This window comes from Oncorhynchus clarkii, chromosome 12, assembly GCF_045791955.1.
Source record: "Oncorhynchus clarkii lewisi isolate Uvic-CL-2024 chromosome 12, UVic_Ocla_1.0, whole genome shotgun sequence".
In the NCBI taxonomy this organism is placed as follows: Eukaryota; Metazoa; Chordata; class Actinopteri; order Salmoniformes; family Salmonidae; genus Oncorhynchus; species Oncorhynchus clarkii.
In genome coordinates, this window is record NC_092158.1 from 40,113,460 (window position 1) to 40,138,359 (window position 24,900).

Genomic DNA, 24,900 nt, shown 5'->3' on the forward strand with positions numbered 1-24,900 from the left:
GAAGGTTGTGTAAATACAGAGAGAAGAGTTAAATTAGAGTAAAATATCCATACTTGTAGCACATTCATATTGTACTATGTATTGTTCAATTCGTACATTTAAATTGCAGTAACTATTCAGTCATTGTGCTTTGTTTTTCATCGGTTCATTAAAGAATAGGTCTTTGATTAAGTCGTGATAAACTGTAAAAATTGTGTTCCTTTGAACTTTTTCTCTTGCATTACTGATATTGAATAACGTGTTCCATCATGACCTGTTACATGACTCTTACCACTTGATCCAGTTGTTTATGCAAAATAGCTATTTGTATATAAACAGTATAACTTGTACACATGCATTTGTAAAGAAATAATAATCATTGATTTGCTATACTTGTAATTTATGGCTTCTCTTTACTGTGCACAATGACCAATTTATTATTTATATATTTTTGTACTTGTATTTTTTTTTAATCCCCCAATTTTCATGATATTCAATTGGTAGTTGCAGTGTTGTGCCATCACTGCAACTCCCCTATGGACTCGGGAGAAGCGAAGGTCAAGAGCCATGCATCCTCCGAAACAGGACCCTGCTAAGCTGCACTGCTTCTTGGCACACTGCTCGCTTATCCCGGAAGCCGCACCAATGTGTTGGAGGAAACACCGTCCAGCTGGTGACCAAAGTCAGCGGGGCCATCTGTGCGCCGCCTCATGGGACTCCTGGTCACGGCCGGCTGTAACACAGCCTGAGATCGAACCCAGGTCTGTAATGACACCTCAAGCACTGCGGTGCAGTGCCTTAGACCGCTGCGCCACTTGGGAGGCCCAACTACCTTATTTTCTAAAGATGACATCATAATCTGCCCTTGTAGCCCACACTCTTGATAACCTCAACCACTGCTCCCTGCTCCAGAATTTACAATAATGTTGAATGATGCATTGCCCAACAAACTGCATGTAATGGATCTAATTTACTGGCTAGTGGATGCTATTTCATTTCATTGCTGTAAGTAGTTAAGGAAAGAAACGGAATAAATCAGTGTAATATAAATTGCCTGATTTATAAAGGTTGTATAGATCAAGAGTGCCAAGAGATTTGTCTACCGTATGTGTAGAACAACACAAAGTACAAGCCAAAAGGAGTGGTCTTTCATTCAACTGACAATCAAAACCTTCTTGCATTGATTTGACCCTGAACATTCAGAGTTTGATTGACTCTTCAAACCAAAATCATCAGTGAAGAAACCGTGTACCTTTTAAGTACTACCTCAAACCCCATGTCCAAGTATATTACATTTCAATGTATAACAAATGTGAGAGAGCTGTTATTCAATTAGTTTTCTATGTTATCAATCTGTCAATGAAGACACCGGTGCCCCTGGGTGAACCATCACAGACTCGGGCATGTTTGCTGTGAAACTCTGGGGGTCACTGACAGACAGACGAGAGAATGTTGAGAATGTAGATGTTGAGCCACTGGAGCCCAGTGACTGCTGGTTTGAGAGGCAGATGTCTGCCAATGACTGTGTCCATGACTATGTCCATGGCCTTGACTGTGGCTGCAGCTGTGTTCGTGACGTTACCCAAAGATATGCTTGAGGGCATATCCATGGTTGTGAACATAATAACCTGAGAACTCAACAGGGCTCCCCTGTGTATAGTAGGACTGGGCCCAGCCTTCAAATGTCTTTGGTGTGGTCTCGGTAGCCTGTAGGTTGGAGGAAACTGGAGCGTAGGCTTGGACTGGGTAGGAATGATTCTGGAACCAATGAGAATGTGGAGAGTTTACAGAGAGCTTATCTAACTAAACAGTGATTCTTTATCTAATCATGGGGGACCACTAGGTGCCTATTGTACAGTATTCAATTACAGCTGAGGATCATTTATTGAAACTGCTCATTATACTGTAGTACATCATGTACTCTGGCTTGCACCCAGCAATCATGTTAATTTAACGACCTCTCGTCTTGGAGGATAAATGATGCGTCTAGTGCTTTCTCAGTACTCAGGGTGGGTGGACCGTCTTCCTTCTCTATTGATGTAGGGTCATACAGGAAGGACATCAATGTTCAGGGGCAACACTTTCATTGGGACAGGGAGACATACCCCCATGAGGGCCATGAGGACGCGGTTGGGTTGGCTGTTTGGACTATTTATCTGACCGGATGGGGAAAAAAACACTTCTAAAACCAGAGTTGTCCCTCAGCAGCCTGAAAGGCATCTTCTTATCCAGGACTGATGCTCTAGCATCAGACATGTCTAGAAGTGGGTGCCAGCCCCTTCCGTATGTTTCACCCGAGCAAGATAAGGAGAATGTGTGACACAGTGATGGTAGATTTTCCTAACCAAACATCCCGTTATGTTCAGCATGAGGACTCAACACACATTTCAAGCATATTTGTCACGTTCTGACCTTAGTTCCTTTGTTTTTGTCTTCGTTTTAGTATGGTTAGGGTGGGTAGACTATGTTTGTTTTTCTATGTTGGTTTTTGAGTTTGGACTGGTATAGTTCTCAGAGGCAGGTGTCGTTAGTTGTCTCTGATTGAGAATCATACTTAGGTAGCCTTTTTCCACCTGTGTTTCGTGGGTGTTTATTTTCTGTTTTGTGTGTCATCACTAGACAAGACTGTTTCGTTTGTTCGTTCTTCCTAGTTGTTATTTTGTTTAGTGTTCAGTTTTGATTATATTAAATATCATGAACACTTACCACGCTGCACCTTGGTCCTCACCTTCTTCCACCGACGACGGCCGTTACAATATTATTTATTTTTATTTAACCTTTATTTAACTAGGCAAGTCAGTTAAGAACAAATTCTTATTTACAATGACGGCCTACCCTGGCCAAACCCGGACAGAGCTGGGCCAATTGTGCACGGCCCTATGGGATTCCCAATAACGGCCAGATGTGATACAGCCTGGATTCGAACCAGGGACTGTAGACTGAGATGCAGTGCCTTAGACCACAGCGCCGCACATAAACATATTACCACTTAACTACACTATTAAGCCCACTTAAAGCTGTGACATACTGCAGTGTATCACAGTTATTTTCAACCACAATAAGGTTGGAGTAAGGATAGAGATCCCCCTGCTATGATGGGGTTGCAGAGGAAGAGAGTGTGGGACCAAAAGTGTTACTATGACCAGAAACAGCCAGGCCAGGGCTAACATGGGTACACTGACCCCAAAAAGAAAGCCCTTAACCATAAGTGAGTACACTGTGGCCATACCCATAAGGGAGAGGGATACAGGAACTAACCCCTCCACTTGATTCTGGGCAGATGCACCAAACAGTACCAGCCCCATGATTGTGTACAACACCCCTGTGTTGATAGAGAGCAGCTGAAACACGAGGAGGAACCAAACAGTGCCCACACTCTTCTCAATCACACCACAGAGGAGCACCAGAACCCCAATGCTGAGGAGTATCTGGGTCTCTGTCTGGTGGTGGAAAGAGTATGTAATGAGCTTGTGTAAAGCAAAGGAAGAGGAGTAGATTAAACGGAAATTATCGGGTTGACAGACATCAGCGGCATTGATGTGTTGTGCTCTAGCTTGCTGCTGTAGCCTACTGGCACCATCTGTTACGTCATTAACGTTAGCTACACGTTGTAGAAAGCTAGATAACGTTACAACAGTCCCATTCAAAGTAGCTAGCTACCGAGCATGATTCTTGAGTCACTCAACCCCTCCTTGCTAACGTACCATGCCCATTGGAAAAAACTGTAGTTCAAAGACTTTAGACATCCTCTGATAAACCGAAATATGTAGTGACAGTAAACAAAACTGATGATACTATAACGACAGCAACAATGTCACTTGTTAGCCTGAACTCAGGAGTAAAACTCTTGAACCTCTGAACCACATCTTTCTAAACTATTCGGGTGATCATGTTGATGCTCAGTACATACTTGTCAAACCACTAGAGGATAATCAAGCACATTACAACATGTCAGTTACGACACTTTTCCTCCAATATTGCACAATAGGAATGGTTTCTTCCTATTGATATCATGTTGGCCTATCTATGTAAAACGTCCAACCAACCATCGATACAACCATTACTCAGTCAGTAAGATATAATAAGCACATCACGTTCGTTATTGAGCTACAACCAGTTAAAAGATGATACCACCAGTCCGGCTCCAAACAAGCGTTTTTCTTGTGACGTATTAAGCGCAGTCATAAAGCTGTGACCCAAAATGACGTAACCATGCATTAATTCACTACATAAACGATGTTCAGATTTGATTTAATCTGTACAATAGTTTTCTTCAATCAGGTTGTTGCAGGTAATCTTTGGCCTTTTGGTGCACCTCCTTTCCAACATATATATACATATATAGGGAATAGGGTGCCATTTGGGATGCCATCTTTGTGTGTGTGTCTGTGTGTCAGGATGCGTTTTGAGTCAATTAATTGATGGAAATTTTTCCCCCAGAAAAAAAGATGGATCGTAATGATGAGAGAATCAAAAGAGCTTTAAGACGCCGTCCTTATGTGGTAAATATCAAATATTTCTTTGTTTTGTCCTGTTTTTGTTATATTATCACATTTTAAATTGAGTGTTGTGTTGACAGTTGAAACCAGTGAGGGTGAACACCCCTGATTCCGTGTTGTGGCCAACCGGCAAGGTGCACAGAAGGCCAAAGCCTGTAAGTCATATCTGACCTGAAACAAAAACACATACACATTAGTTATGCATTCTGCATGTACAAACTGCAGTTCTCAGAATTAAAGCAAATGCAGATATCCCTATCTAACCTCATTGAATGCTGTCTTGACAGTCTACTTCAGTGCAGACCCCTCAGATCCACAAAAGGCCTGTAAGTCACATTCAAATTCAACCACATAACAGTCCTTATATTATTTATTGATACACAATTCAAGGCCAAAATGAGCAAAGCAGTGTTGAATTCATTCTTTACTGTTAACAGCCAATCATTGTGAGCTATGGGCAGGACCAGACATCTGGGGATGGATGGAGCATCAATCCAGAGCCTCTCAGCCAGGTCATCTCTGCTGTTCCCATAGAGACACAACAGTTAGATCAATCTGTTGATTCATATGGCCATTTTGGTTGGCTTGGTTGAATTGACAATTATCCATTCGAGATGCTAAAGAATCCTGTACTATGGAAGATCTTTAGCCCCACCCCTAATGTTATGGGAGTTGCATTTATTGCATTTTCAGTTACCCATGTATTACTCACTACTTGCACAACCATGTTGGATTGCCTACATATTCTACATTTCCTTGAGGGTCAATGCCAGTGTATTCTGTGGCTGCCATGAGTACATGCCTTTCTCTGTGCCACAGTTGAAACCAGTGAGGGTGAACAACATGCCTTTCTATGTCTCCTCAGTCTGGAAGGGTGACTCGGCTGATAGCGAGAAAATGTGATGACGTGATCTCATCCTCCAGTTCTGATGACTTTTCCATCTACTCCTTCACTGACTGTGAATCTGAGGTAAAATAGTTGTACCCTACGGTCCATGTCTTTGTTGAGTGACATCACTGGGAGGAGGATGGTCTCTGACTAGTTGACTCTGATACACAGTGTGATGATGAGGATCATGAAAGGAGGACACCAAAGCTGAAAGTTGAGAATGGAAAGGTGACAAAGCTTGATGTGAGGAATATGGACGAGGATGATGATCTGTCTCTCCACTCCTTCGATGAGTCAGACTTCCTGGTAAGTTCTGCATATTAAATATTTTTTATATATATGCATGGGGGATTGGAAATGATGCAGACAATTACTTATTGAGTGTAGTCATGTATCTGCAATGTGTATAGAGTAGTTATAAAGTATTTCTACAGATTGTGTTGAACATAGCACTTTCCTGATATGTTACTTTACTTTCTGGTCCTACAGAGCCCAGGGAAGGTCTCAGGTCCTGTATCTGTCAAGAATGGCCTCTCTCCTCTTATGACCTCAGCACACCGGACACTGGTTGAAGCCCTACGGGCCCTGCCCTCTGCTGTAGGCTCTCCCTACCCAGTAAATGTTCCAAGGCCTCGGACTCCTCTCAACCCTGTCATTATCGCTCTGCCCCGAACAGAGAACTTCCCATACCGCCACAGCCCTCGCCTGGCTCCCATCACCAACCTGAGCGAGACCGGCAGGAAGCTGCTCCAGGAAATGGCTGGAGTGGCCCCACAGGTGAGAGGAAATACAAGAAGGGAATATTGCCCGTAAGTCCTTCTATAGTATAGCATAAGTCCTTCTCTAGTATAGTATAGCTCTAGGTATAGTAGCTCAAGAGAAGAGAAAACCCATAAACTTACATTAATTTATCTGCTTGTCCAAAATATTCAGGATGGGAAGGTCAATAAGAAAAAGAAGGGCAAGGCCAAAAAAGAATTGAAGCAAGAGAAGGCCAGTAAGACACAACAGATGGGAAATGTTGGAGAAAGTAAGGAGGAGGATAAGAAAGAGGAAAAGAAGAGTCTGATGAAGAGGTGAGGATATAGAGGAGGGAGAAGTGGAACATAACCAGGGAATACTAGACTAGAGAATTATAGAAATAGAATGAGGTAGCAGAGAAAGAGCAGCTATCTGATGTGTAAGTGCAAACTTAAGCAATAAGGCACGAGGAGGTGTGATATACAGTGGGGCAAAAAAGTATTTAGTCAGCCACCAATTGTGCAAGTTCTCCCACTTACAAAGATGAGAGAGGCCTGTAATTTTCATCATAGGTACACTTCAACTATGACAGACAAAATGAGAAAAAAATCCAGAAAATCACATTGTAGGATTTTTTATGAATTTATTTGCAAATTATGGTGGAAAATAAGTATTTGGTCACCTACAAACAAGCAAGATTTCTGGCTCTCACAGACCTGTAACTTCTTCTTTAAGGGGCTCCTCTGTCCTCCACTCGTTACCTGTATTAATGGCACCTGTTTGAACTTGTTATCAGTATAAAAGACACCTGTCCACAACCTCAAACAGTCACACTCCAAACTCCACTATGGCCAAGACCAAAGAGCTGTCAAAGGACACCAGAAACAAAATTGTAGACCTGCACCAGGCTGGGAAGACTGAATCTGCAATAGGAAAGCAGTTTGGTTTGAAGAAATCAACTGTGGGAGCAATTATTAGGAAATGGAAGACATACAAGACCACTGATAATCTCCCTCGATCTGGGGCTCCACGCAAGATCTCACCCCGTGGGGTCAAAATGATCACAAGAACGGTGAGCAAAAATCCCAGAACCACACGGGGGGACCTAGTGAATGACCTGCAGAGAGCTGGGACCAAAGTAACAAAGCCTACCATCAGTAACACACTACGCCGCCAGGGACTCAAATCCTGCAGTGCCAGACGTGTCCCCCTGTTTAAGCCAGTACATGTCCAGGCCCGTCTGAAGTTTGCTAGAGAGCATTTGGATGAGCCAGAAGAAGATTGGGAGAATGTCATATGGTCAGATGAAACCAAAATATAACTTTTTGGTAAAAACTCAACTCATTGTGTTTGGAGGACAAAGAATGCTCAGTATGCTGAGAATGCTGCTAGGTATGGTGTTCTTTGGATGCAACATCCAAAGAACACCATACCTACTGTGAAGCATGGGGGTGGAAACATCATGCTTTGGGGCTGTTTTTCTGCAAAGGGACCAGGACAACTAATCCGTGTAAAGGAAAGAATGAATGGGGCCATGTATCGTGAGATTTTGAGTGAAAACCTCCTTCCATCAGCAAGGGCATTGAAGATGAAACGTGGCTGGGTCTTTCAGCATGACAATGATCCCAAACACACCGCCCGGGCAACGAAGAAGTGGCTTCGTAAGAAGCATTTCAAGGTCCTGGAGTGGCCTAGCCAGTCTCCAGATCTCAACCCCATAGAAAATCTTTGGAGGGAGTTGAAAGTCCGTGTTGCCCAGCAACAGCCCCAAAACGTCACTGCTCTAGGGGAGATCTGCATGGAGGAATGGGCCAAAATACCAGCAACAGTGTGTGAAAACCTTGTGAAGACTTACAGAAAACATTTGACCTGTCATTGCCAACAAAGGGTATATAACAAAGTATTGAGATAAACTTTTGTTATTGACCAAATACTTATTTTCCACCATAATTTGCAAATAAATTCATTAAAAATCCTACAATGTGATTTTCTGGATTTTTGTTTCTCATTTTGTCCGTCATAGTTGAAGTGTACCTATGATGAAAATTACAGGCCTCTCTCGTCTTGTTAAGTGGGAGAACTTGCACAATTGGTGGCTGACTAAATACTTTTTTGCCCCACTATATGGCCAATATATCACGGCTAAGGGCTGTTCTTATGCACGACGCAACACGGAGTGCCTGGATACAGCCCTTAGCCGTGGTATATCGGCAATATACCACAAACCCCCGAGGTGCCTTATTGCTATTATTAACTGGTTACCAACTTAATTAGAGCAGTAAAAACAAATATTTTGTCATACCTGTGGTATACGGTCTGTTATAAACTGGGTGGATCGAGCCCTGAATGCTGATTGGCTGACAGCCATGGTATATCAGACCGTATACCACAGGTATGATGAATTATTTAATTTTACTGCTCTAATTACATTGTTAACCAATTCATAATAGCAATAAGAAACCTTGGGGGTTTGTGGTATATGGTCAATATACCACGGCTAAGGGCTGTATCCAGGCACTCCGTGTTGTGTTGTGCGTAAGAACAGTCCTTAGCTGTGGTATATTGGCCATATACCACACCCCCTCGTGCCTTATTGCTTAAATATACCACGGCTTTCAGCCAATCAGCATTCAGGGATCGAACCACCCAGTTTATAATACTATTTATTCTCCTGTGGTTTTTGATTGACAGGTTTCTTCAGTGGCTGCTGCCCAAACTGAGATGTTCAAAGAAATAATGGCCAACTATTACTTCTACCACACACACACACACACACACACACACACACACACACACACACACACACACACACACACACACACACACACACACACACACACACACACACACACACACACACACACACACACACACACACACACAGACAGGAACTATGATTAGCAAAATACATATATTGGTCTCATTCTTATATTTTGAGACATGCAGCATTATTTAAAAAATATATATATTGATCCCCATACAGCCTATGATAATGAGTTGGATTTACATGCTTAGGCTTGGAAATATAGCCTGGGGAAACAGGGTCAACACCTCTACTCATGTCATAAGTGCCATGACATCTTTAGTAACCACAGAGAGATAAGATCTCTGTCTCCACAGTCTCATCCAAAGGACAGCACCAACCTTAGGGCAGTGTCACTGATATTGGGGTCTTAGGTCTCATTTGGACAAAGGGAAGAGTTGAGGGCCCCTTACTGGTCTCCTTGCAATATCTGGTCTCCCACACAGAGATGGAAATCTACACCTGTTTAGACCTTGGAGGATATGGCTTCAGATGAAAGACAGCAGAGAGATGCAGAACGTAAAAGCTTCAAACACTGTGATATGCAAATTTAGGACCATTGTACACTGAAGTGAAGCATGCATCTGGTCTGAAGCATGTCAAAAGAGTAGAAATGAACTGGGACTGGAGGAATATATCACATTTAAACTAAATTAGCATGTATCTGATTTAGCTACAATCATCTGTACTTGAATTGTGCTGTTTGAAACGTGCATTTCCAATAAAGCTTTTTAAATTGCAGTTATTTGTGTCAGACAGATTTTTGTCTTAATTAATTACATCAGGGGTTCTTAAACTTTTTACATCAAGGGAATATTATTATACTGATATTATCTTACCTGTTATCAGTGGAGGGGATTTATTCTGCTGCTCTGGACTGTATCCCACGGTAGGTGGCGGTAGTGAACCAATAAATAGTTGTATTGCTCGCCAGAAACCCAACCAGGCTTGCAGACAGTTGTTACCATGCAACGAGCAGACGCTTGCGAAAAGTACTAGCTACAAAATTGGCAAAATTGCCTGCTACTGTATACATAGCGCGCGTGTGTGTATGTTGCTAACCTAGCTAGTTAGCTAGCCATCAATAAAGTTCCTAATGTTACAACATGGCAGACGGCTGGAGCACCGACACCGGAGAGGCTGCCTATCGTTCCCGGGATGCTGTCAAAAACCTTACAATTAAGTAAGTTGCAGTTGGCCTTTGTGTGGCTTTTAGTCCTTGCATTGCCATACAAGCAATACACTGTCGTTAGCTAACGTTAGCTCTCAAAGCAGATGATGATAAACACCCAGTATATTGCTTGACCTGATCCCTGAGTTTGCCATGAAAACATGGCATTTAGCTAGCTAGAATCCTGTTTACTTTGTTTATATTTACAATGGTGTTTACAGGATCCGTATTCAGAGAGTCACCTCCACAGCAGCCCTCTCCCAACACCTTCAGCAGCAGGTTTGGACTCAACAGGAGAGGGGAGGCATTGAGCTGGACACCCTCAACTCAGGCTCAATCAGGTGTTAACACTGTTTTGAAACAGCAAGATGATGTTAGATGTTTTGAAACAGAAATATGTAAGATGCTTCTTAGTTGAGTAGATGTAATTTTCGTGGTGGCTAGATATGGACCACAACATCTTGGTTTTGTTTTCAGCCATAAATTATGATGAGGAGTTAGTGGTAGGCTGGCAGGAGAAGCTGTTCAGTCAGTGTCCTTATAACAAATAAGAATTTACTGTTTAGGATAGTTTGATGTTGCATAGTAAGGTGTGTGTGTGTGTGTGTGTGTGTGTGTGTGCACGTGCACAATATGAAGTGGTTTTGTTCCAGAGTGAGTCAGTATGCCAGACTCCGCTGGAGAGACAATACCACACAGAGATCATGGCTCAGGAGCGGACCAGGGGCAGATGGAACTGCAGGATTTTCACCTACACCGATTCTGTCTGCTACACCAATTGGGAAGGGGCGGTTTTCAACAGAATCTCCATTTCTGTAACGGTTCTGTAACCAAAGACGCTGGGAGACGGGAAGCAAGTATAGGGGGAGGATTTATTAATAAATAGACATGAAACTAAAGACGAACAGTGTCTGGACAAGAGAAACAAAACAACATCAATGCAGACATGGGGATGAAACTGAGGAAGTGACAGATATAGGGAGGTAATCAATGGCGTGATGGAGTCCAGGTGAGTCCGATGAAGCGCTGGTGCGCGTAAAAATTGTGACAGGTGTGAGTAATGATGAGCAGCCTGGGGACCTCGATTGCCAGAGAGAGGGAGCTGGAGCAGACGTGACAATTTCATTATTCAAAACAAAGCATGTACCTATTTTCTGTCCAAAAGAAACGTTAGTGTTTTAAAGCTGTTTTTGATATACTCACTACAGCATTCCCAGAGTATGGTGACGCAGGTCAAGTCCAATCCTACCTTACTGGCACATAGGATGGCCAATGTCAGACACAGACGACAGGACAGACGCCCAGTGTAGGTCCCTGTTACTCACCAAAGTGAATTATTATTAAAGTTAATGTAATTGAAGCAGCATTGATGCGTCGTGCTGTTTTGAAGACAAACAGTGTACCAGTATGTTCACATTACACCATACCCTTGTATGCAAAATGTGTTTGTGGTATTCTGTTGGTCTGCAGTGACCGCACCATCCCCAAGTCCAGGCTGATTACCTGGGACCCCTCGGAGGACTTTGTGAAGGCCAGCCACATGGTCAACACACCTGTACAGACCATGCACATCATGGGAAACCTGGGACCAGTGGGCAAGTGAGTAGCACAAGGGGAAAAACCACTATGTAGCCTATACACTTATTACACTGCTTTGTATGTAATAACTTTGAAGTAGATTCCAATTCAGGCATTGAAAAGTGGCATTTTATTATTGTATTTCTCAGACTTGGCCAAAAGGAGAAGGAATGCTTGTCTGCACGATAAGAGCAGATGGAAATGGAGTGGTTCCCATCAAACCAGACTTCAACAAAGGCAAGGAGCCCTACAGGCCAGTGACCCGCACCCGCTGAAGTCAAAATGTTTTACCCCTAGCTCAAGTAAGGGTCACTTACTTGGTAGCAGAATTCATTCATTCCCAGCCATTTACTGTGTTATGATGCTGTGTGTTTGCACCCAAGGTTGAGACGGAGGGGGAGAAGAGGGAGATGTGGCGTCAGACCAGAGGAGACGGAACAGCAACAGTGCATATATAGACGTGAGTGACTGAGTGTGTAGTGTTATTCACTGTTGGTGCACTGTAATAATACTTGTATTATAGTTCATCCCAAAATCAAAACTTGGAAGATGTTTTTGTATCCCAAAGTGGCCTCATGTCAGATTTGTCCTTATGCATGTACATACAGTACACTGATTAAATATTATTATAGCCTTTCAGGCAGGTTAGAGTATTTCCTATGACGATGACCTCTCCTCTCTTTTCCTCCTTTCAGCATTATGTACGTCATAAAGACTACCTCAACAGCTTGGTTGGCCAGGACTGAAATGGTATGCATGTAGTTTGTGACAGATCTTTTACACAAGTTGTTTCGTCAGCAAAGGTCATCTCAAATCCAACCTTACAGTGAAATGCTTATTTACAAGCCCTTAACCAACAATGCAGTTTAAGAAAAATAAGTGTTAAGTAAAAAATAGATCATTTAAATACAAGTAACAAATAATTAGAGAGCAGCAGTAAAATAACAATTGTGAGGCTATATACAGGGTGTACCGGTACAGAGTCAATGTGCGGGGGCACCAGTTAGTCGAGGTAATAGAGGTAATATGTACATGTAGGTAGAGGTAAAGTGACTATGCAGAGAGTAGCAGCAGCTTAAAACAGTGGGGGGGGGGTGCAAAAAGTCTGGGTAGCCATTTGATTAGCTGTTCAGGAGTCTTATGGCTTGGGGGTAGAAGCTGTTAAGAAGTCTTTTGGACCTAGACTTGGCGTTCCGGTACCGCTTGCCATATGGTAGCAGAGAGAACATTTTATGACTAGGGTGGCTGGAGTCTTTGATAGTTTTTAGGGCCTTCTTCTGACACCGCCTGGTATAGAGGTCCTGGATGGCAGAAAGCTTGGCTCCAGTCCGACCAGTTGCCATACCAGGCAGTGATTCAACCAGTCAGAATGCTCTCAATGGTGCAGCTGTAGATTCTTTTGAGGATCTGAGGACCCATGACAAATCTTTTCAGTCTCTTGTGGGGAAATAGGCTTTGTTGTGCTCTCTTCACAACTCTTGGTGTGTTTGGACCAAGATAGTTTGGTGATGTGGACACCAAGGAACTTGAAGCTCTCAACCTGCTCCACTACAGCCCCGTCGATGAGAATAGGGGCGTGGTTAGTCCTCCTTTTACTGTATTCCACAATCATCTCCTTTGTCTTGATCACATTGAGGAAGAGGTTGTTGTCCTTGCACCACATTGTCATGTCTCTGACCTCCTTATAGTCTTTCTCGTTGTTGTCTGTGATCAGGCCTACCACTGTTGTCACCGGCAAACTTAAAGATGGTGTTGGAGTCGTGCCTGGCCGTGCAGTCATGACTAAACAGGGTGTTCAGGACGGGACTGAGCATGCACCCTAGAGGTGCCCCCGTGTTGAGGATCAGCGTGGCGGATGTGTTGTTACCTACCCTTACCACCTGGGGCGGCCCGTCAAGAAGTCCAGGATCCAGTTGTAGAGGGAGGGGTTTAGTCCCAGGGTCCTTAGCTTAGTGATGAGCGTTGAGGGCACTATGGTGTTAAACGCAGAGATGTAGTCAATGAATAGCATTCTCACATAGGTGCTCCTTTTGTCCATGTGTGAATGGCAGTGTGGAGTGCAATAGAGATTGCATCATCTGTGGATCTGTTAGATTGGATCTAGGGTTTCTGGGATAATGGTGTTGATGTGAGCCATGACCAGCCTTTCAAAGCACTTCATGGCTACAGACGTGAGTGCTACGGGTTGGTAGTCATTTAGGCAGGTTACCTTAGTTTTCTTGGGCACAGTGACTATGGTTGTCTGCTTGAAAGATGTTGGTAGTACAGACTCAGACAGGGAGAGGTTGAAAATGTCAGTGAAGACACTTGCCAGTTGGTCAGCGCATGCTCGGAGTATACGGCCTGGTAATCCTTCTGGCCCTGCGGTCTTGTGAATGTTGACCTGTTTAAAGGTTTTACATCGGCTGCGGAGAGCGTGATCACACAGTCGTCTGGAACAGCTGATGCTCTCATGCATGTTTCATTGTTACTTGCCTCGAAGCGAGCATATTAGTTATTTAGCTCGTCTGGTAGGCTCGTGTCACTGGGCAGCTCTCGGCTGTGCTTCCCTTTGTAGTCTGTAATAGTTTGCAAGCCCTGCCACATCTGACGAGCGTCAGAGCCGGTGTAGTACGATTCGATCTTAGTCCTGTATTGACATTTTGCCTGTTTGATGGTTCGTCGGAGGGCATAGTGGGATTTCTTATAAGCTTCCTGTTGTATAGCACACTGTATTACTTATACAACTAATATATGGACAGGACATGAGACGGGAGTAGAAATTAACGTGGGCATTGTTTAATGCATTTCACAGGGAGAACATTCCAAGCATTAAAACGTAGGTAAGCAAGGGGGGTTTACAGGTGCCCTAATTGGACAAAACTAGAATATCAATACACAGCACTTCCGGGTTAGAGTCCCGCTCCTTGAAAGAGGCAGCTCTACCCTTTAGCTCAGTGCAGATATTGCCTGTAATTCATGGCTTCTGGTTGGGGTATGTACGTACAGTCATTGTGGGGACGACGTCATCGATGCACTTATTGATGAGGCCGGTGACTAATGTGGTGCCATCGGAAGAATCCCAGGAACATATTCCAGTCTGTGCAAGCAAAACAGTCCTGTAGTTTAGCATCTGCTTCATCTGAGCACTTTTTTATTGACCGAGTCACCAATGCTTCCTGCTTTAATTTTTGCTTGTAAGCAGGAATCAGGAGGTTAAAATTATGGTCAGATTTGCCAAATGGAGGGAGAGCTTTGTACGCATCTCTGTATGTGGAGTAAAGTTGTTCTAAAGTTTTTTCCCCCTCTGGATGGACATTTAACATGCTGGTAGAAATGAGGTCAAACTGATTTAAGTTTCCCTCCATTAATGTCTCCGGCCACTAGGAGTGCCGCCTCTGGATGAGCGTTTTCCTGTTTGCTTATGGCGGTATACAGCTCATTGAGTGCGATCTTAGTGCCAGCATCGGTCTGTGGTGTAGACAGCTACCTAAAATACAGATGAAAACTCTCTAGGTAGATAGTGTGGTCTGCAGCTTATCATGAGATACTCTAGCTCAGGCGAGCAAAACCTTGAGACTTCCTTAGATATCGGGCACCAGCTGTTGTTTACAAATATACATAGACCGCCACCCCTTGTCTTACCAGAGGATGCTTTTCTAACCTGCCGATAGTGTAAAACCCGGCAGCTGTATGTTATGATGTCGTTCAGCCACGTCTCCGTGAAACATAAGATATTACAGTTCTTAATGTCCCGTTGGTAGGATATACATGCTTTTAGTTTGTCCCATTTATTTTCCAGCTATTGTACGTTGGCCAACAGTACGGATGGCAAGGCAGATTAGCCACTTGTCGATAAATCCTCACATGCCACCCCGATCTCCTTCTGCGAAATCTACATATTTTTTCCTACAAATGACGGGGATGAGGGCCTGTTCAGGTGTCTGGAGTAAATCCCTCTCGTCTGACTCATTAAACAAAAATTCTTTGTCCAATTCAAGGTGGGTAATCGCTGTTCTGATGTCCAGAAGCTCTTTTCGGTCATAAGAGACGGTAGCAGCAACATTATGTACAAAATAAGTTTCAATCAAAGCGAAAAATCTAACAAAATAGCATGGTTGGTTAAGAGCCAATAAAACGGCAGCCATCCTCTCTGGCGCCAGTACAACTTTATTAGTCCATGTTACGGGAAGAAAGGGAATTTGTTTTTCTGAAGGGGTTGGTCACAGATCTGCCAGTTCAGATCAAATCACACATTTTGTTGCCTGACTCAGGACTCAAAACAGTGACCTTTCAGTTACTGGACTAATTCTCTATCTTCCGCCTTCTAACACTTCTAGCATGGGCTTCCTAGGCAAAGTTCCCTTTACACTATCCCATGTGCGTAGCAAACATGAGTCTGTCTCATGATCTGGTAATGAGGTAGTCCTGCGTGCAACTTTAAAATCAGTGTCACCCTCAGCTCAAGACACTGACCTCTTGGTCTAATGGTCAAGACACTGGTTTTTCCCATAGGAGGCCCAGGTACAGATCCTGCCCATGAAATGTGCACACCTCTCCCAAAGCACAATTCCACTGCTTCCACCAATGTAGTGTTTTTTTGCAAACAGCAATGGTGTAATGCCCCTTTTTGTCTCAAACCCGGGTCTCCCTGCCCGTAGGCCAGTGCTCCTCCTAGCAGTTATGCCCCCCCTAGGAAGAAGTCAACATTTCGCGCCCCCCAACTCTCTGCCGCGACTGTAAATAGCATCATTTGTCTATAAAATTGTTATAAGTACACCTCTGCATAACATTTTAGGTGAAGGTGAGGCCTTCTTGATGAGTGCCCGAAGTCCTTTTCTCATCCCTGCCATGGTCTGTGCACCATCACTGCAAACACCAATGCAGTTCTCCCACTTTAGCCCATTCTCAGTCAGGAAGCAGTTCAGCATTTTGAATAGCTCTTCAGCTGTGGCTCTGTCTCTGACATATTTACAAAAAAAGTAGATCCTATCACAGGGAGTTTGTCATGTCAAAACGTACATAAGCGTCTTTGAGTTTATCTACCAGCTGTTCTTTAAGATCGTTAGCAATGTCATTTATACGTCTGGCAACAGTGTCATTGGACAGAGGGATAGTTTTTATTTTTGCAGCACTTGCGTCATCCAGCATGACAGAGACCATGTCTAATGCTGCAGGCAGTATCAGCTCCTCTGCTATGGAGTGTTTTTTTTGCACTGATCAATTTGGTATGCCACCTTATATTATGCTAACAGTGCTCGCTGGTTTACTGAAGTAGCATTCACAAAGCGGGACGATTGTTGGCAATATTCGGCACGTTTTCGCTGAAAAAACTCAAGCGGCTTGATTGGGGTGTAATGTCTTTAAGTGACGCCTTCATTTATTTGGCTTCATGCTGTCCGCTGCCAACATTTTTATACACAGTAAACATACCGGTCTTTCCTCGTCTCCCACCGTAGTCACAGTGAAGCCAAGCGCTACATACAATCTTTACCTTCTTAGCTTTCGGGAGACTTACGTTTGTCTCATTATCTCCGTCTCTCTCTGCCTTTCTTTTCATCCCTGTTAAATATTTTTCCATGGTGTCTCTTAAGGGTTTGTTATCTGCACTTCATATCTCCTGCTCTGTACTGTGTGCTCTTGTTCGGTGCAAAAAAACCCTACTCCCTGCGGCAAAAAAAAGCATGTTCCCCCTGGCATCGCTCCGAGCCCCCCCAGGGGGGCGCGCCCCACTATTTGAGAAGGACTGTCGTAGGCAAACAAATATATTTTTGTAAATTCCGGCGGTCGCCCCAAAACAGGTTTTGGACCTGGGTCCATCAACTGTCAAGCCAACACCTTAAGTGCTACTCCAATATGTCCAAACCTCTCGATGTGTTCACTCGGTGTTGGATTAAAGTTGCTACAGAACGTGAGTCAGCTGAGACCTCCTTCCTTGGGGAGAGCATGCCGCCACACTTCTTTATAGCAAGTCTCTCACGTGTACACACATCTTTGATGGCTTCACAGGCACTATCCCACTTCTGATACCAATGTAACAAACTTGGGGGTAGCTCCAACTGGGCCTCGAACCCCGGTCCAGCGACTAGCAACCTTATTCATTACACCAAGAGATCAGAAGGTGGTAAGTGTTGGGTTAAGCTGGCTACAATATATACGTATATAGGGTAATGTGTGATCTGGGTGAGGCAGCATTGCCACTAGTGCTCCCAACACAGCAAAACACAATCTTTACCTTCTTAACCTTAACTAACCTAAAGTCAAATACATTTAGACAAACCACCATGTGAGCAGCAAGTTTAGGGTTAATGGAGTGAAGTGGGTAATGGGTAGGACCACCAGTATGAACTATATGTCTATACATGGATGGATGCTCTTCATCAACACCATCTTTTCTGTGAAACTAGATATCAGCAATCAATCAACAAGACTAATGAAATGGGGCAAATGAAGACATTAGAACTGCTAAAGGTAATATATTATATTCTGAAACCAATTTCTTACTGGTATATTTTGAACATGATCTGTCAATCCTGAGATCGACGCTCTCTCTCCTCCCCTTCTCCCCAACTCTCTTTCTTTGCATGTGCTGGGGCGAAGTTTCCCCTAGATACAGATCTAGGATCAGCTTCCCCTCCCCAAACCTAACAAGGACCATTCGCGGGGGGAATTCAAATCTGATCCAAAGCCAGGGTCTATTTGGGGAACTTGTCCCCTCCCCCACAACACGACAGGTGGATGCGGCTTCCTCAGTTCACCATGCTCATAAAGAAAACAGCAGTGTATTTCAGCTGTAAGTATTTTTAAGTTACTAGTGATATTATTTTAAATAAATGTACCTAGCTTCGTTATTATTCAACAATAACTCGGCCAATGTAGCTGTAGCGGGCTACATTTCGTCGATGCATGGAAAAGTATTAGCTCTGTTGTAGCATTTTGTTAGCTAGCTAGCGAGCCATTTTTCCTGGCTATACTGATAGGTTAATTAGCCAGCTAGCTGCTAAAGGTTGCTGGAGTAGACATTTCGGAATGGATTATTATTGCATTGCTTATCTTTGCTATGATGTCTTAGATGTTCTCATATGGAAGAATGTTGTGCATAATGTTAAATAACTCCATAGGAGTAATGTTAAACTAGCTACTGGTAGCTAGCTACATTGTAATGCAAATGTGGTCCTAGCTCGGTTGCTTTCCTGTGGCATGCCGAGTTATTTGCACAAGTCACAATGTGACACATTTTGTTTAGAGGTGATTGTATTTTGAAATGGCAGCTAGGGATAGGCATTTGGAATATTTCACTATTCAAATATGGATATCCGGATGGTCCAATTATATTTCTATTTTTTGTGAAAACATGTTTTATTTGCTGCAGGACTGGCAGAGACGGTGCTAGAAGGGAAGGTTTGATTTGGAGAGACAGTTGTTGCTGTCATAGGTAATCTGTCATACTATACATTTATTAATTAATTATTTTAAAATTGTAATCTAAAAGCAGGAATCTCTCGTGCCAAGGTATGTAGCCAACCGTCAACCACCCCCTCATTTCCTGCATTTTAAAGTTGCAAAATCCATTTTTGAACCTGCAATTGAATGATTTATACCCATTGATTCTTGAAGAATATAACTTATAAATGCCTCATGAGCTTAGTTCAACAGTTGTACCCCATCAGAACTCAGCATATAAGCTTGTTTTACTTCAATGTACATGTAAACAAACACTCCATAGCCTCAAAACATGGTTAAACATGGATCAATCCACTAATGGGAGGGAAATGTAGCCTCAAAATGAGCTGTTATTGGCAGAGAGATTTCGAACTCTTTGTTATTGGTCTATTAACTTAGACCACCTGGTGATGTCACCAAGCAAGCCAAAACTCCACCAATGCAAAACCTGCAGATTTAGAATATCTTATGTAGATTGTATTTTCAATCAGCAACTATCAGGAAGTTACACTGATAACATTTATTCATAGTTTCATCAGCTGTTGTGCAAATATGATACAAAACACCAGCTGAGTGACACCGGCTGCATCTGTGAGTATGAACCTGACAGCGAAAGCTCGAGTGACAGGTGTTCAGAACTCACACAGCCTGGTAATTCTGTGACGGTAGACACCGGCTGCTTTCGTAAGCAAGGGAACATCCGCAGTCTACCGTCAAACTTACCAGGTTGAGTGAGTTCTGAACAAAAATGTAATGTCGTTGCTTGCTAATATGTGGATTTGTTGTTACTCTTATGTATGTTCCATCCGTTTGTGTTTTTCAGGCAAGCCTGAGAAAGAACTGAGAAAACGTAATAAAGTGTCAAGACAGACACCAGAAAGAGGCCCAAGAAGACTTGGACGCAGGAACAGAGGACAGCGAGGGATGTTCAGAACTCACTCAGTCCGGTAAGTTGGTGAGGGTACACTTCGAGACTGCTTACCTGACACGGAGGAAGTCTTTTCTTTTTATCTCCTCTCCCTTACCTTCCCTATGCCCCCCTCCCCTATTGTGTTGGACCGTCATGTGTTTTAATCTTTTCTTTGTTTGCGATTAGGTTTGGAGAATGACTTCTCAACCCAAGACTAAGAGCAGCTGTGAGAAAGCATCAGTTTGGAAGCATTTGGGAAAATGTAAAGTGCTAAAGAAGGTTCCTGGCAAAGAGGATTGACTGTTATGGGTCAGAGCCAGCTCTCACAAACAGAACATGGAAAGACATGAAAACCTGGTGCACAACAAAATGCAAACAGAAAAGGCTCTCCGCAGCTGGTAAAAGGCTAGCATGCCACGAAGATGAAGTTCACACAGGTGAATGGGAGAGTTGTAAAAGACAAAAAGCTTTTTAGACATAGCTCCAAAATGCAGGTGCTAGTTGAGCTCATGAGCTAGTTCTGTTTTGTGGTGTAAAACTTAGTGTGTCGAGCATAATACGTCAACCCTGTTACCAAGATAAAGGGGCTAGACATTTTTTAGAAATTTCATTTTTTGTCTGAAACGTCCAATTCAAAAGCTTCCATTCCCCTTGTCACAAGGAATTTATGCATGATTTAATACAAAACCCTGCCTCCCGAGTTGCGCAGTGGTCTTAGGCACTTAGTTCGAGTCCAGGCTCTGTCGCAGCCGGCTGCGACCCGGAGACCCATCGGTTGGCGCACAATTGTCCCAGCGTCGTCCTGGTTAGGGGATGGTTTGTCTGGCAGGGATGTCCTTGTCCCATTGCGCTCTAGCAACTCCTGTGGCGGGCCGGGCGCATGCATGCTGACACGGTCGCCAGGTGTACGGTGTTTCCTCCGACACATTGGTGTGGCTGGCTTCCGGGTTAAGCGGGCATTGTGTCAGGAAGCAGTGCAGCTTGTCAGGGTCGTGTTTCGTGGAGGACGCATGGCTCTCTACCTTCGCCTCTCCCGAGTCTGTAGGGAGTTGCAGCAATGAGACAAGACTGTAACTACCAATTGGATAGCATGAAAATTGTGGAGATAAAGGGGTTAAAAGAAAAAAAATTACAAAAAAATATAATAATAAATATATAATATAATATCAGCCTTTACTTAATAGGCACTTATTGTAGTCATTTTTTAATTTAATCTCTTGAGATGGGAAACCGTTTTCTATTTTCGTTTTTATTCATTTGAATATGGTCTTTATAACAGAAGATACAATTAGGTGAACTTTTAGTTATGAATATAAACTGGCAATATTGTAGTGGCCAATCTTCGTTGCAATAGGCCCATTAAATAATATCAGCTTTTATGATGCTGGTAAAGATAGTACCTTTACAGACGGCCTCTAACTGCGCAGTGTAGCCTATAGGTTATACACTGAGTGTACAAATAATAAGGACACCTTCCTAATATCTAGTTATCCCCCCACCCCCTTTTGTCCTCAGAACAGCCTCAATTTATCGGGGTATGGATTCTACACGGTGTTGAATGCGTTCCACAGGGATGCAGGCCCATGTTGAAGCCAATGCTTCCCACAGTTGCCAAGTTGGCTGGATGTCCTTTGGTTGGTGGAACGGAACATGAGCGTGAAAAACCCATCAGTGTTGCAGTTCTTGACACAAACCGGTGTGCCTGGCACCTACTACCATACTCCGTTCAAAGACACTTAAATCTTTTGTCTTGCCTGTTCACCCTCTGAATGGCACACATACACTATCCATGTCTCAATTGTCTCCAGGCTTAAAAATCATTCTTTAACCTGTCCTGTCCCCTTCATCTACAAGTGACATCAATAAGGGATCATAGCTTTCACTTGGATTCACCTGGTCAGTCTGTCATGGAAATAGCAGGTGTCCTTAATGTTTTGTACACTTAGTGTAAATTGCACAATAATTATACATTTATGGATTTTGTTATGTAGCCTATTGTTGTCACTTTATTGAACCTGTGTGCAACCCACCCGCCTGGGGACTGTGGATTATGAGACAATCCCCGCATCACTAGCTTGCATGTTCTGCAGCCTTTTAAAGATAGAGAGAGGATGACTGGGATGCAGTTTGGCATTTATTGTCATGAATCTTGCCCTGGCGGCAGTTCTGCAAAGTGGTCACAAGCTGGCACAGGCATAAAGTAATATATGATTTTAAACCTAACCTTAACCACACTGCTAATCCTTACCTTAAATTAAGTCCATAAAACACAATTATTTTCCACAAATATTTACAATATAGCCAATTTTGGCTTTGCATCTGCCATATCTTGAGAAATGTCTGCCTCCAGGGCAATATTCATGACAAACGTCAAGCTGCGACTGGGAGAGGGAATGTAAAATCGATAACGAAATAGTTTTGACAATTAACATACGTTTTATTATGAGAAGTACAATATATCCATGTACACATCAGATAGATGCTCTTTCTCTGCTACCTCATTCTATTTCTCTAATTCTCTGGTCTAGTATTCCCGGGTTATGTTTCAATTCTCCCTCCTCTATTTCCTCACATCTTCCTTAGACTTCTTTTCCTCTTTCTTTTCCTCCTCTTTACTTTCTCCAAAATGTTCCATCTGTTGTATCTTACTGGCCTTCTCTTGCTTCACTACTTTTTTGGCTTTTCCCTTTGTCTTTTTGACCTTCCCTTCCTGAATTCTTTGGACAAGGAGATAAAGTCATGTAAGTTTATGGGTTCTCTTCTCTTGATCTGCAAAATCTAGAGCTATGCGATACTGTAGAACAGGGGTGTCAAAGTCAAATGGACGGAGGGCCAAATAAAAAAATCAGCTACAAGACGAGGGCCGGACTGTTCGAATGTTCATTGAAAAATTTTTAAATGACGCATATAGTCTAGTGAACCTAATTGAACCTACTGAAAACCTAACAAATATATTACAATATGATCAGATAAATAAAGCAATATTTTCTTATGGCTCTGTCAGTAATCTTTAATTTTCAACAGACACAAAAGACAAATTTCCTTTATATAAATATCCCCATAACATGAACATTAAATGAAAGAAACCGGTATTCAAGGCACCATCAGTAGACTATATTTTCTATTTTAGCAAAAGTGGGCTAAATTTACTTCAAAGAAAAAACAATAATAGCAATTTTCTATCATCCACTCAACTGAAATATTTTTAAAATATAATTGGATTGAAATACAAAAAAATAAAGTGCAAAAATCTATTAATCAAAAACAACACTTTGTTTAAGGAGAAGTAACATGCAGTGAAAACAAATATTAAATTTTAACTTTTAAACTTGAACTGAGTAAAAACTCTAAATATGTGATTGCACAGTAATGTTCACTTGTTTGAGGTTGAGGGTGATACTTGGTGGTGTCCCATCTTTTCCACAAGTTCATCAATGTTCGGGGTAAGGCTCTGAGCTGAAGAAATCCTCAGAATTGAGTGGAGGTGTTCAGCAGTAAGTCGACTTCTGTGTGATGTTTTGTTCAGGTTCATCAAAGAAAACAGTTGTTCACACAGGTATGTGCTGCCAAACATAGACAACGTTTGAGCAGCCTGGATGCGCAGCTGGGGCATTGTGCCGGGGAGGAAACGGGCGAACTCCGCAGCACCCACTGCCGCATATTTTGCCCTCAGTGCATCATTGCATTGGAGGTCAATCAACTCCATTTGGAGGTTTGGTGGTGAGCTTTCCACGTCAACAGCAAATGGGTTACCGAGCAGTTCCAACCTGCTTTTTTGTGCTTCAAAGTCAGCAAATCGGCGTCGAAAGTCAGCGGCAAGCATACCTATTTTATCAGCCAACTGTGTGCTCGGGAACGCACTGGTAGAGAGCTTCTCTTTCATGGTCTGGCAGCTGGGAAAGTGGCTCAAATTTTCTTTCCGCATCTGCGTCTCCCACAGAGTCAGTTTGGTTTTAAATGCCTTCACTGTACTGTACATATCAGAGATGACACGATCCCGACCCTGCAGCTGCAAGTTTATTGCATTCAGATGACTCGTAATGTCACACAGAAAAGCCATTTCACACAGAAACATTTCGTCTCGGAGTTGTGTTGTGTCTTTCCCTTTGCTGTCCAAGAACAGACAAATCTCACGAAGCTCGAAACATCTTTGAAGCACCTTTCCCTGGCTTAGCCATCGCACCTCTGTGTGATAAGGCAAATCACCATGCTCCGTTTCTAACTCCGTCAGAAATGCCTTGAACTGGCGGTGATTCAAACCTTTGGCTCTGATAAAGTTAACTGTGCGCGTGATGATGCTCATTACATGCTCCATTTTCAAGGCTTTACCGCACAACGCTTCCTGGTGTATGATACAATGATAAGCTGTCAGCTCACCTGTCGCGTTTTCCTCTTGCATCTTTTCCCGTATCTTCGCCACCAGTCCGCTCCTGTGTCCACACATCGCAGGTGCTCCGTCGGTTGTCAAACCCACGAGTTTTTCCCAAGGCAGCTCCATCTCATTTACACATCTTGACACCTCTTCATACAAATCATGCCCCGTAGTTGTGCCATGCATAGGACGTAAAGCCAAAAACTCCTCTGTCACGCTTAGGTTGGAGTCCACTCCGCGGATGAAAATTGACAACTGGGCAATGTCAGAAATGTCGGTGCTCTCATCCACAGCCAAGGAATATGCAATAAAATCTTTTCCCTTTTTCACAAGCTGCTCTTTTAGATTGATGGACAACTGGTCTACTCTCTCGGCAATGGTGTTTCTGCTCAGACTCACATTTAAAAAGAGTTGCCTTTTTTCTGGGCAAACTTCGTCACAAACTTTAATCATGCAGTTTTTGATGAAATCCCCCTCCGTAAATGGCCGGGCTGATTTAGCGATCTCTTCTGCCAAAATAAAACTGGCCTTGACAG

At 43.1% G+C, this 24,900-nt stretch overlaps 1 long non-coding RNA gene and 1 pseudogene across 1 annotated transcript; one reads left to right on the top strand and one right to left on the bottom strand.

Annotated features, from left to right (window-relative positions):
- Nucleotides 1–1,327: 1,327 nt before the first annotated feature.
- LOC139422032 (rhomboid domain-containing protein 2-like) lies at nt 1,328–3,870 on the bottom strand (annotated as a pseudogene).
- Nucleotides 3,871–5,375: 1,505 nt separating this feature from the next.
- LOC139422033 (uncharacterized) lies at nt 5,376–5,967 on the top strand. Its single transcript, XR_011635698.1, has 3 exons — nt 5,376–5,448; nt 5,539–5,673; nt 5,857–5,967. It is a non-coding gene; the product is annotated as an uncharacterized lncRNA (long non-coding RNA).
- Nucleotides 5,968–24,900: the final 18,933 nt, after the last annotated feature.